The 14,072-nt window shown below is 43.4% G+C and overlaps 2 protein-coding genes across 8 annotated transcripts in view; one reads left to right on the plus strand and one right to left on the minus strand.

Moving 5' to 3' along the window:
• The window catches only part of ASB7 (ankyrin repeat and SOCS box containing 7), a 66,372-nt gene extending 62,837 nt beyond the window's left edge, over positions 1-3,535 (minus strand). For 2 of the 6 annotated variants that reach the window (XR_010317355.1, XR_010317356.1), the window contains exons 1-2: positions 3,023-3,535; positions 2,744-2,842 (exon numbers count right to left, since the gene is read on the minus strand). The gene's annotated coding sequence lies outside the window, so the exon portion shown is untranslated. Of the gene's footprint in view, positions 1-2,743; positions 2,843-3,017 lie in introns of all 6 variants that reach the window. The other 4 variants (XM_003413909.4, XM_064296246.1, XM_064296247.1 and 1 more) reach the window with 3 other exon arrangements.
• A 68-nt stretch (positions 3,536-3,603) lies between these two features.
• Positions 3,604-14,072, plus strand: part of LINS1 (lines homolog 1) — a 43,930-nt gene continuing 33,461 nt past the window's right edge. Inside the window, exon 1 of one of the 2 annotated variants that reach the window (XM_010593866.3) lies at positions 3,604-3,938. The gene's annotated coding sequence lies outside the window, so the exon portion shown is untranslated. Of the gene's footprint in view, positions 4,221-14,072 lie in introns of both variants that reach the window. The other variant, XM_003413798.4, reaches the window with a different exon arrangement.

Here is a 14,072-nt window from a genome sequence, read left to right on the forward strand (position 1 = left end):
TCCATGGAGCCGCCAGTGGGCCCATCACTGAACAGCATCAATTTAAATCAATTTTTCTCCCTATGTGATTATAAATCTGTATTTGGTTACCAAATAAATTAGATGACTTTTTTTTTTTTAACCACATGACTGGCAAGTTAACTTACATGTTCAAAAAACATAAACTACCTAATGGGCTAAGTGGGTAAATTAATACTCAAATATTTTAAACGTTCGGAGTAACTTCAACCAAATATTCTCACTCATGCTGATATTAGGAGCATAACAGACGCTGACAATTTATAAATACCCCCTAACATTAAAAAGGAAATCTTGTTGCGCAGTGGTTGATAGGGCTGCTAACGAAAATGCTGGCAGTTTGAATCCACCAGCCACTCCTTGGAAACCCTGTGGGGCAGTTCTACTCGGTCCTATAGGGTTGCTGTGAGTCAGACTGACACAAAGGCCATGGTTTTTTGTTTTTTTTTTTAATAACTTAAAAAACTATTAAAAGCTCAAAGGACCAATGAGATATAATTTAAGCAATGAGAAGGAACTGACTGGAAACCAGGGCAAAGCAGTGACCTCTTCTGACCTTACATGTTTGATTCTGGCCACAGACCTGGCTTCCTTACCACCTGGGGGTAGGAGGCAGACCCCTCAGAAATGAAACCTTCTTAGGGTTAAATATCAGAAAAAAAAATATTTCACTGAGAAGGCTTGAATGGAAAATACATATTTCATTTTTTCCTTTCAGCATACTTCAAATATTTTAGCATTTTTTAGAAGTCCTAAAGCAATCATTAGGTATCTTCCAGTGATTTCCATATTTAAATAACAAAAATTAGCCTTGTACTTTTATAGTCTGCTGAGTAGCTTTTACTGAAGTGAAGTTGTCAATTACCTTTGATTCCTTATATATACATATAAAAGCTATCCTAAGTTTTCATTATGGAACAGTCATCTGTAGATACTGATTCTAAATCCTACTCAGTGAATATACTCTCACTTTTGGTGTCCAGTTCTAGGTCTTAAGACTCTGTAAACCCTTTAGAAGTATCTTTAACCATGTTGGGACAATTAAAAAGATCAATAAAGACATCAATTTCTTTTTATGGAAGGCAGAAAGTCCAGTGTATCTGAGCAAAGATTTCTTGACAACTTCTACTATTTTAAAAGCTTCTTTGTCCTAAACGTCCTAAACAATCTGAGCTATTAAAATAACTCAAAGATCAATCAGTCACCTTATACTCTGCTATCACTGGATATCAGAAGACTAATACCTCTGGCCAATTTCTAAACTGCCTTGTTGTATGACTTCTTTCCTGTGTCTTTAGGAATTACATGCATGTCCTAAACTTGCCTTTGGTGCATTTTCAAAAGCAGCAACAAAATACAGCAGAAATGTAACCACACAAATTAGGCGCTTAAATTTCAATCTATACACCAATGTTCACCGCAGCACTTTTCACAAAAATCAAAAGGTGCAAACAACCCAAGTGTCCATCAACATATGGATAAACAAATCAGGTATGTATACACATGGAGTATTACTCAGCCATGAAGACAAACGGAGCTCAGATGCATGCCACAACATGGATGAACCTTGAAAACATGCTGAGCCAAAAACATCTGTATGATCATACAAGCACTATATGATTTCACTTATGTGAATTAAGGAAATATGCAGCAACCAAAGATTACTGGTTACCAGGAATAGGAGGGAGGGAGGAAGGGAGAGATTCTGCATTGAGTTTATGTTAATGGTGGTGAAATACTTTGGAAAAGGACAGCAATAATGGGGGCACACGAGGAACAATGTAATCAATGTCACTGAATTGTAAATGTGGAAGTTATACTGGAGAATGTTCTGATGTGTATATTTTCTCCACATTAAAAAATAATTCAACCCAGCAAATTCTCCATTAAGGGTTTTGTAATGAGAAATCTTATTCATGAAGACCTCCAAAATTCAACCCGATCTCTAAACATACTAAAGTATCTCTTTAAGTTCCTGAGTCTCAAATGATTGCTAGCAAAATGCAGTTTAAATTTGTGTAAGTTCCTGTAGTGAATCTGAAGTGTAACAAATATTATTTATCTTCTTATAGCAGTTTCAGAGCCCATTCGCATCTGCCACACACAAGTAAACGCCCTAAGTTGATTTACATAAGTGCTTGAGGGGCAGGTACTGTCTTCATACCATTCCTGCTATTAAGATCTACAGACCCACTTTTGACTGCGGGGGGGAAAATCAAATTATTGCCTGAAACTCCTGAATTTCAACCCATTGCTCTACCTTCCTCTACCAAACCCTTGTCAGTAAGGTAAGGCAAAAGATTTTCTAACAGAGGTAGAGGAAAAGTGATGCGGGGGGGGGGGGGGGGGGAGTAAATTGTGGTTTAATTAAAAAGCAGAGTCATTCAGAATTAACAAGCAATTAACAAGGAATTGTGGAATTCCTATGAGAATAATGAGGCGGGGAAGCTACAAAAAAAGTCTCAAAGCCTCAGGGCAAAGTAAATGGCATAGTGTCCCAAAAGATAATGCAAAACGCGGAAACACCGTACAGAGAGAAGGGGGGAAAACACATCTCTGGGGTAGAAAAGTCATTCAACGACACAAGCAATGTTTTTGTTTTTGCTGAAAAACTTGGGGCTAGGAAAGGGTGCACTCCCAGGCAACCACCCTCAAAATAAAGCACTGCCTAATAAAGTAGGGGCCAGGAATAAACAATGGGGGAGGGGAGGGCGGTGCTCACTACCTTTCTAGCGGATGCTGGTTAGAGGCACTCCGCCGGCTTCTTCTCTGTTGGGTGAGCAGAACCCTTCCTGCTCTCTCGTCTCCCCTAGCCAGCTCAACCCTGGAAAACAGAAATAAGTGAGTGGTGCAGCGCCCCAGGAGCGAGGAGGAGGGGGCTCTGAGGACGGGGAGCTAAGGAAGGGGCTGGAGAGTGGTAAGGTCAGGCAGGAAGGAGCAGTGGTTCTCCCCCTCCCAGCCTCCGAGTCAGTCCCTTCCTCTCGAGGGAGCTCACTCACTTTACCTGTCTCCTCAGCTGCTGCTCCTCTTCCTCCTTGCAGCCTCCTCCACACTCACTAACTTCTCCATTGAAGCTACACCCCAGGCAGGGCCGGACACGGCTGTTCCTGATCCTCCTCGGCGCCTCACGGCCCCAGCCCGGGGAGCATCCAGACAGCCGAGCGGACGGGGGGCGGCGGTCTCGGTCGCCGGGCAGCCTCGGGGCAGGGGTGCAGGGAGGAAGTCTAGGCTCGGGTGGGGGGGCAGTCCCGGTACGGGGGCTCGGAGCAAGGGCTGCCGCGCTCCGGGCCGGAGGCTCCCAGCTACGAGGGGACTCAGGCCGTCTCGGGACAGCAAAGTCCCGGGTCATACAGGGTCCGAAGTGCCAGGCGCGGAGACTTCGGACGGGGGGCTTTCGAGGTGCACTTTGCACTGGGCCACCCCCGCCCCCTCCCTCCAGCACTTTGGGGTCACTGGGATGGACCAAGCCTCCAGCAGCCAATCAGCGGCCGCAGTGGAGCCTGAGCCCGGAGCCGTAAACCAGGTCCGGGGTGGGTGGGGGTGGGGGGTGGGGGCGACTTGGTTGGTTGGTTGCTTCCTTCTCGCCTCCTTTCCCCCAGTAGCCCCCACCCCCTGTCTGCCGTAAAGCCGCCTGCGCATTCGCGACAGTTAGAGGAGGCCTGCCCATCGAGGCTGGGACTGGTCTCCGATTGGCCTCACTCACTTCCCCCTCGGCTTCCCCGCTGTGGCCTCCGAGGCCCCGCCCCCGACGGAGGGACTCTGTGCTGTTGCTAAGAGACCTTGCACGCGAACGGGTCCAGTGCGCATGCGGGAGGCGGAGACCCGTTTGCACTCTCCGTGAACTACGGTGCCCCGGAGGGGGCAGGCGTTCTAGCGATGGCGATGCCCGAACGCAGCGGCGTTGGCCAGGCGGCTGACAGGTAACCGGAGCAGCTGCTGATCTCGACGGCGGGCGAGGCGACTGTGCAGACGGGCCCCGGACTTAAGGTTGGGGAGGCGGCCAGAGGCGAGAAGGCGCCCTGTACCGCCGCCGCTCCTCCGAGGCGAGAGCCGGGTCCTTCTGCGGGTCTGTCCGGTCCCACTAGCGACCAGACTGGGGACGGCTCGCCTGGCCTGGAAGGGGGGACTCTTTTGGGAAGGTGGTACCGGCTCAAGGACTTCCCTGCAAGGATAGCGATCCTCACGGATTTCTATGAGTAAAGGTAAAGGGGAAGTGGGAAAAGGAGAGATGAGGACATAGTCACACCGGGTTATTAAGTGCGTTTGTTCATTTAACAAGTGTGTACTGATTAGACACTGTCCTGGGCTTTGGGAAGACAACAGTGAGCGACAGAGATGCAGTCATTTGCCCTTGTGGAGGTTTCGCTTTAACAGGGGGACGAGAAATTATCAGGTAGCAGGAGGTTATGTGAAGAAAATAAAGCTGCGTAATGTGTAGAGTTTGACTAGGAGATGAGGAGCTATTTTAAATAGATTGTCAGGAAAGGCCTCTGAGAAAGTGACGTTTGAACAGCGATGAGGAGCTAGCCTTGCCAAGATCTGGGGGAAGACTTTTCCACGCAGAATCAAAAGTGCACACTCTGATGCTGGGAAAAGCTTGGCAGCTTACAGAAACGACAGGAAAGAAGGCCAGCATGGCTGAAGCAGAGTGAGTGAAGGGGGGAATGATTGGTAAGGAGTTGGCCAATGTGGGCAGATTGCAGATCTTGTAGGACCCTCATAAGCCATGGTTGAAGAGTTATGGTATCTAGTTTGTTTTGGAAAAATCACCACTGGATGCTGCTGGAGAAGACTATAGAGGGGAGCGGGGCTAATGCAAACCTGGAAGGCTGTCTGAGTCATCTAGTGCTGCTGTAACAGAAATACCACAGGTGGATGGCTTTGCCAAAGAGGCATTTATTTTCTCACAGTTCAGGAAGCTAGAAGTCCAAATTCAGGGTACCGACTCTGGGGAAACGCTTTCTCTGTCAGCTCTAGAGGAAGGTCCTTGTCTCTTCTGAGCTTCTGCTCCTGGGCAGTTTTCATGTGGCTTGGCATCTCTCCTCCCCCATCTCCACTTTCTTAATCTCTTCATTTTATATTTTGTAAGAGATTGACCCAGGGCACACCCTATGCCACTCCTGTCATTGACATAACAAAGAACCCATTCCCAAATGGGATTATAACCACAGGAACAAAGGAAAAAAAAAAGTTGCCATAAACTTGATTCATAGTCAACCCCATAGGACAGAATAGAAATGCTCTGTAGAGTTTCCAAGGAGCGCCTGGTGGATTCGAACTGCAGACCTTTTTGTTAGCAGTTTTAGCGCTTGACCACTATGCCACCAGGGAGGTTAGGATTTACAACACATATTTTGGGGGGGCACAATTCAATCCATAACAAAGGCTGTCCTAGTAGTCCAGGCAGCAGGTGGCATTGTCTTGCACTATGTTGCCCAATAGTCCAGATATTTGGCTGCCACCATTGTCCTCGAAACCCGATTGCCATCGAGTCACTTCTGACTCTTAGCGACCCTATGGGACAGAGTAGGACTGCTCCATGGGGTTTCCAAGGAGCAGCTGGTGGATTCAAACTGCTGACCTTTTGGTTAGCAGCTGAGGTCTTAACCACTGTACCACCAGGGCTCCATTGTCCTCAAAGACCTTCCCAATTGTATATAAAGGAAGTATTGCAATGTATCAACTGTTTTTATTAATAAAGTATGCTAAGGAGTATTTGTGGGGGGTCAGAAGTGTTCAATTTGCCTCTGATATTTTCCTTCTCACTATTATTTGTTTATTCAAGAATACATGTTTGGTCTTTCCACATGTAGGCAAACTGGGCTCAGTCCTGTCCAAGGGAGCTCAAAGTAGAGTGTGGGGGGCAGAACTAGAAAATAGTTGAAGATAATGCTATGAGATAAATACTCTGATAGAACACAGAAGGAGCACTTGGCAGGGCCCCCTGAGCCAGGCTTGGTTTTGTGGAAGACTTCCCGTGGCTGGAAGTTTAAGGCCAGAACATAATTTGAAGGCTGTGGATTGAGGGATAAGGTTGAGCATGATTTAGTCAGGAAGAATAGTCTGGGCAGAGGCTGAGTCCTTAAAATGCACGGTTTCCAAAGACCTCAGAGAAAGTCTAGAGCTCAGTTTGTAAAGGGCACAGAATTGAGAAGACCCCAAGAGTCAGATTTTCAGGGGTCCAGTAAGCTTTGTTTGTGGTTTGGACTTTATCCTAAGGAAAGTGGTGAGGTTTTTCCGAAAAACGTAATTTTAGCATGGGACAAAAAACAACCACTTAGGAATCTGTTGTAGTTGTCCAGGGCAGACGTGATATACTACAGAAGTGGCAGTGAGGATTGAGAAAAGTGGGATAAAGAGAGGGGTCCGTGAAGATGCTCAGGTGTCTAGATGGGTAACCAGGTGATAGGGATCCTACAAATGCAGGAGAAAGCACGTTTAAGGGGGGACAGAATGAGTTGATTTGTGTAGAAGGTGCCTTTGGGACCTCCAAGTGGCGCTTTCCAGGAAACAATCAGATCCTCGAATGTGGAGCCCAGAAGAGAGCTAGGCCATAATTATGGACTCTGGGGTCATTAGCATGGAGGTAGTGATGGAAGAAATGGAGAGTTCATGAAATTGTCTTAAGGAGAGACAGGATATAGAGGACTGACTACTTCAAGGTCCCAACATTTAAGAGGCTGGTTGAGGAAGAGGATCCTACAGGGGTGACTGAGAAGGAACCTCCAGAGAGGGAGAAGGAATACCTACAGAAATTGGTTTGTCCAGGATTAGCGTGTATTGAGAAAAAGGCAGAAATATTTTTAATGGGAGGACTATACAAATATCTGTAATAACATACACTTTTCATTTAATAATTTGCCCGTTTGGCCGGCAACTCTACTGATGAAATTGTAAATGAAAGCCCCTTTCAAGAAAAAAAAAAAACTTATAAGGGGAGAGGAGTGAAAAAGTGTATATTTTACGGTCTCATTCATGATATGAAAGACATTTGAACAGTGTAGGTTAATGAACAAATTAATATTCATCTTGTTGTGAGCCCCAAAGATTTCTTTCCCTCACTCCATATAAAGCTATTCTGGAAATAAAAAATGTTTAAAAGAACATCCTTAGTAAACGTTTGCTTGGATTGGAAAAAATAAAAATGTTTTGTTTCATTCAGAGATTGCGAATCATGCAAGAAAAATTTTTAATCGCTTCTGGCTGTTTCTAGAAACCAAGTCCACCTGGAAAGCACAATTATATCACCTTCAATTCAAAAGAATGTATGTTAGGCTCTGCAAGCAGCTTCAAACAAGGTTTTGGACCAGTTCTGCCTGGTTCAGTCATGGCCAACAGCGAAACCCAAATGGACCTGAATTTTTTAAATATGGGTGAATCTAAAGGGGAAAAACTATTGATCGAAGCCCTGGTAGAAACTTACTCTCCATCCTAGAAGACACGGGCAGCCTGCACGTTGCATAGCAACAAAATCTCTTGACCGGATGTGTTGGAAGCAGGTATGCCCTGCTCAAAAATGGCGGCCACTCAAAGACCGTGCTGCTTTGAATGTGTGTCACTCTCAGCAGTGCTGGCTATAGTCCAGTCTCCTGCATCAGGAGCCTGAAAGGGCTCACTATGCCACTTTGGAGCCTCCCATTCCAGGGCTTCAACTCGTAATTTTTCACGTTTCAGTTATTGTTCCGCTTCACCCAAATTTTAAAAATCAAAAAAATTGAGCCTGTTCCAATTTTGCTTCATCAGCCGTGACTGAGCTAGTTCAAAGCCCTGGTTTCAAAACAGAAATTTTGACAAGAGTTTGGAACAGTGGTACTTTATTTGGAATAAAATGGTGGTGGTGGTTGGTTACCGTCGAGTTGATTCCAGCTCGTGGGACTCCATGTGTACAGAGTAGAACTGCTCCGTAGGATTTTCAATGGCATGTCTTCCTAGGTTCTTCTGAGTGGGCCCAAACTGCCAGTCGTAACCATTTGTGCCAGCCAGGGAACTCTTGAAATAAAGTAACTCTTCCTAAAGAAACTGTTTTGAAAGTTACCACATATTTTTGGGTGTACAGTTTCCAATTTTGTAAAAATTGGCTGTTTTATTTTTATTCTATTATACTTCTAAGCAACCATATTTCATATTAACTTCTAAATTTTGCTTTCTCATTGAAGTACTTAGCAGATTATAATAGAAACTATTTTTTTTTTTAGTTATATTCGGCAACATTAAATTGTATGATCTTTCAACTCTGCTATAATTTCTCCCGGTTTGTTATAAAAACAATAACATCACAGCAAGTTTGGAAAACACCTGTAATGCTACAATGAACACCTTCTTTTGCACATTCCTTTTTGTCTTTAAACACTTTTCACAGAGGTATAACCATGATTGTACTATAAATTTCTGGACTTCACCTGTAAATTCCACCTGAATTAATTAATACTTCCTTCTAGGAAACCTTGATCACTATATCATGTTTCCATTATTCTTAAGGTTATGGAATTTCAAAGTTGCAAGAGGCTTTAGAAATCATCTAGTCCAGTGATTTTCAAATTTTCTTAGCAATGGGACTGCAGTGTTAAAAAAAAAAAAAAAAAGAATTAAAAGTGGTATTTCATTAGTGGGAATGTAATTTACAAGCTGCATTTTATAATATTTACTGATTATAGAATCGGCTGTTATTGACTCCAAAAAGAACAAAAGGGAGACAAGGAAATCAGTCAGTTGTTGTGGAGAATATTATCAGTCTTATTGTAATCCCAGCACCTGTGAAAATTTAGGTGAGATGTTTGCCAAATGCTGATTCAACCAAGAGACTAAGGTCTAAGAGCTTCAAGGGAAATGATACCTCAATTGTCTCCTAATTTCCAGTTCTTGGATATCTGACCACTTCTGTGTTTTTCACTTAAAATCCTTTGTTCAAGTTACAATTTTTAAAATGGTTGAGAAATATAATTATAAACTAGGAACATTATATTACCAAAATTTCACAGAATGTGCTAGTAGACATAATTCTAAAGTGCCTTATTAAATTGGTGCTGTCAAATTTGATAATTCTAAAATTCCGACTTTTCATTATGTAAGAGAAGCTTAGATATGCAGAATTTTTTTTTTTTTTTACCAAATTGAGATTGATTAGGTTTTAACAGACATACTTCATTTCCCATTCATTTAGGTAAATATCAAATTCACAAAAATGGAAACAGTAATTTTACAACATAGGCACTAAGTAATTGACAGTAAGCATTTTTGATGTTTTAGTTCATGAAATCCTACCTCAACCAGGATCGAGTTTCTTCCCTGAATAGAAAGCCTTTATTGTTGAAAAAATGCCCAAGTCCCTCCTCAGTAATTCTGATTCTGTTGGTCTCCGGGGGGACCAGAGCACAGTGATTTTTCCTAGTGCCCAGTGATTTCAGTGTGTGACCAGTGTTGAAAACCACTGCCTAGAGTGCTGTGTCCTGGCCGTTAGAGAGCTTGGTGCTCCTAATGGGGAGAATGAGCTGTTTATGTGTTAGACGACAGGAGGCACCTTTCCTAGGACTGCAGAGGGTATCCAGGACCTGGATTTTGTAAATAGGTCCACCAGAAACAGTAAAATGGAATCCCATCTCTGCGTGCTAGCCTTAGTTCAGCTATACCTGGTGGGAAATGGAGCTGGGGCTGGATAGAGACCTTGGCCCTACTGTCCCAGGGGAAAAGATGCTTAAAGAAAGGAAGCTAATTCATGGCTTTTGAGTGTTCTTTTAACTCTTACCTTGTTAATTTAAGGAATTTTTTAAGGGTAGTTTTAACTTTCACTTTACTTCAACCGATTAAGATGTGACTCTGATGTGTGCAGGTTCTGTCGAGCACGTTGTCAGGTTTGTAGGTAAAGAACAAATGAGCTTAGAGCCCACTTTCTGCCATGGATGCTACTATGGTCATTATTTGTAATTTTTGATGGGCAATTTTTATTGTAATTTAAAATTCAGAGTTAAAAATAACATGGGATGTTTATATTTTTAATATCAAACAGTACTAACAATAAACTTCGGAACCGATTTTAGAATTATTTTATACATACACACTACTAAATTAAATGAAGGTAATAATCTGAGAACTTGGCGGAAACAGTATTTCCAGCCATGAATTTATTCAGCATTTATTAAGTACCTACTTTTTGTCAGGCATATGGATTACACCTCAACATAGAACAGAAATTCTCACAGCTGGACCAATAAGCAACAACATGGTAAATGGAGAAAAGATTGAAGTTGTCAAGGATTTCATTTTACGTGGATCCACAATCAACGCGTGTGGGAACAGCAGTTAAGAAATCAAATGATGTATTGCATTGGGCAAATTTGCTGCAAACGAACTCTTTAAAAGTGTTGGGGAAAAAACAGTGTTGAAAAGCAAAGATGTCATTTCTGTTTATTAACACTACCACCCATCTGTCATTTTGCAGTACTGTGGTAGCTTGCATGGTGGTGTGATGCTAGAAGCTATGCCACTGGTATTTCAGGTACCATCAGGGTCACCCATGGTGGACAGGTTTCAGGAGAGCTTGTAGAAGACAGACTGGGAAAAAAGGCCTGGTGATCTACTTCCAAAAATTAGCAAGTGAAAACCTGTTGTTGTTAGGTGCGGCTGAGTCGGTTCCAACTCACAGCAACCCTACAACAGAACAAAACACAGCCCAGTCCTACGCCATCCTCACAATTGTTCTTATTTTGAGCCCATTGTTACAGCCGTTGTATCAATCCATCTCTTTGAGGGTCTTCCTCTTTTTCATTGACCCTGTACTTTACCAAGCATGATATCCTTCCCCAGGGACTGATCCCTCCTGACAGCATGTCCAAATGGATGTTAAATGCTCTAATCCGTCAGTTAGTTCAGTACTCTGAGAACGAAACTACTTCATTACTTGTCTAAAGCCAACATGGGATCTTCATGAATCTATTAAAAGCACTGCATTCACTGATACCTGTGTCCTGCCCAGTTAGAGGTGAACTGGGATGATGCCTCTGGAGCCCTGGTGGCACAGTGGCAAGTGCAGCTGCTAACCAAAAATTTGGCATTTTGAACCCAGAACCCACCAGCACTGTGGGAGAAAGAGGTAGCAGTGTGCTTCTGTAAAGATTTACAGCCTCGAAAACCCTATGGGGCAGTTCTACCCTGTACTGTACGGTAGCTATGAGTTGGAATCGACTCGATGGCAGTGGGTTTGGTTTTTTTTTTTTGGTTTTGGTGATGACTCCAGTCAGATCGACAAGTTCTTGACCTCTTGCTTTTGCCACTTCGCCTCTTTGAGACCATGACCTGCACCTCCATTCCCTCTTTGAGTGGCTCCATGTCTGTTGGCTGGTTCTTACTGCATTCCTTATCAAGAATCTGATAACCAATGGTTTACACTTGCGCCTAGCTTAACTTCCACCCCCTTAAAAAATGGGGAGGAGGGGTGTTTAAGGATGGTGTTTGTCTCAATAAACATATTCATTCTGTTTTAAAACTTTAAACCGTAAGTAGAGGTGCAGAGTAAGTCAAAGAAAGGAGTGTGTGCAGGCTGTAGCGTCAGACCTGCCATGTGTGACCATGCTTCCCAGGGTCTGCTGGGGCATACTAAATACGGGTGAGTGTTCTTTGTGGATATTCCAGGTACCACCGTTATTCTCCTTCAACACATAAGGAGACTGAGATGCACGGAGTAACTTGCTCGAGTTGCCTCAGTTTGATCCAGATCTCGTGCTCTTGCTAACATACCACTTTGACTAAAAAAAAAAAAAAACACTTTAAGTATTGTTTCAAACATATATTTTAAGTCTTTTACCTATAATTCTGTATTAACTGGCTTTTCCTTCATGCTAAGAGGAATTTCTAGCCTGATCAGAGTCCTACCGATATGAGTTTAATAAGAGGACAGTTTACAAAACTGCGAGGTTTAAATGTTTTCGGTGCCTCAACAGTAACCAGGAACTTGTTAGAGAAATCACTGGGCCCCATGCCAGAACTGCTGTATCTGAAACCCCCGGGGGCAGGGCCTACCATCTGTCTTTCTAGCCTCCCAGGAGGTTCGGGTGTCTGCCACAGTGTGGGCGCCATTGTTTTAGGAAATCATCTAGGGCTGGTATAGTAACCGTGGGCTAGTAACTGCCATTACCCACCGTAGGCCTGCAGGTAAAGGGGAGGGGCAGTTCCTGGAACGTGAGGGAGTTACCAAACGCAGCCACGTCTTCCTCAATGTACAGGGTTTTGCCTGGCATGAGTTTTCATTTCTCTGTGATAAATACCCAGGAGTGTAATTGCTGGGTTATACGTGGTTGATGGTTTAGTTTTTTTAGATAAACTGCTAAGATGTTTTCCACAGCAGCTGAACGATCTCACGTTCCTACCAACAATGGATGACAGTCCCTGTTGCTTCACGTCCTCCTCAGCCTTGGGTGTTGTCACTCTTCTTTATTTTAGCCATTCTGATGGATGCGTGTTGTTGTTAGGTGCCATCAAGTTGGTTCCAACTGATCGAGGCCCTGTGTACAACAAAACAAAACACTGCCTGGTCCGGCACCGTCTTCCCAGCCCTGCATATGTTTGAGCCTGTTGTTGCAGCCATCGTGTCAGTCTATCTCTTTGAGAGTCTTCCACTTTTTCGCTAACCTCCGTGACCAAGTATGATGTCCTTCTCCAGGGCCTGGTCCATCCTGATAACACATCCAAAGTTTGTGAAGTGAAGTCTCACCATCCTTGCTTCTGAGGAACATTCTGGCTGTGCTTCTTCTGAGACAGATGTGTTCATTCTTCTGGAAATCCGTGATATATTCAATATTCTTCGCCAACACCACGATTCAGAGGCACTAATTCTTCTTCAGTCTTCCTTATTCATTGTCCAGCTTTCGAATGCATATGAGGTGATTGAAAGTACTGTGGCTTGGGTCAGGCACACCTTAATCCTCAAAGTGACATCTTTGATTTTCAACACTTGAAAGAGGTCTTTTACAGCAGATTTGCCAAATGCAATGCATCGTTTGATTTCTTGACTGCTGCTCCCATGGGCATTGATTATGAATCCGAATAAAATGAAACCCTTGACAACTTACATATTTTGTCCATTTATCATGATGTTGCTTATTGGTCCAGTTGTGAGAATTTTTGTTTTCTTTATGTTGAGGTGTAATTCATACTGAAGGCTGTGATCTTTGACCTTCATCAGTAAGTGCCTCAGTCCTCTTTGCCTTCAGCGAACAAGGTTGTGTCATCTGCACAACACAGGTTGTTAATGAGCCTTCCTCCAGTCTTGCCGCCCTGTTCTTCATATAGTCCAGCTTCTGGGATTATTTGCTCAGCATACAGGTTAAATAAGTATGGTGAAAGGATACAACCCTTACACACACTTCCTGATTTTAAACCATGCCGTATTCCCTTGTTCTGTTTGAACAATCTCCTCTTGGTCTATGTACAGGTTCTCATGAGCACAGTGAAGTATTCTGGAATTTCTGTTCTTCACAATGTTATCCATAATTTGTTATGATCCACACAGTTGAATGCCTTAGCATAGTCAATAACACACAGGTAACATCTTTCTGGTATTCTCTGCTTTCAGCCAAGATCCATCTGACATCAGCAATGATATTCCTTGTTCCATGTCCTCTTCTGAATCCAGCTTGAATTTCTGGCAGTTCCCTGTCGATGTACTGCTGCAACTAACTGCTTTTGAATGATTTTCAGCAAAATTTTACTTGCATGTGATATTAATCATATTGTTCGGTGATTTCCGCGTTCTGTTGGATCACCTTTCTTTGGAATGGGCACAAATGTGGATCTCTTCTAGTTGGTTGGCCAGGTAGCTGTCTTCCAAATTTCTTGACATAGACGAGTGAGCACGTGTAGCGTATTCATTTGTTGAAACATCTCAACTGGTATTCCGTCAATTCCTGGAACCTTGTTTTTTGCTAATGCCTTTTTTTCTTTTCAGTGCAGCTTGGACTTCTTCCATCAGTACCATTGGTTCCTGATCCTATGCTATCTCCTGAAATGGTTGAATGTTGACCAATTCTTTTTGGTACAGTGACTATATTCCTTCCATCTTCTTT

The sequence above is a fragment of the Loxodonta africana genome, chromosome 13 (genome assembly GCF_030014295.1).
Source record: "Loxodonta africana isolate mLoxAfr1 chromosome 13, mLoxAfr1.hap2, whole genome shotgun sequence".
NCBI lineage: Eukaryota > Metazoa > Chordata > Mammalia > Proboscidea > Elephantidae > Loxodonta > Loxodonta africana.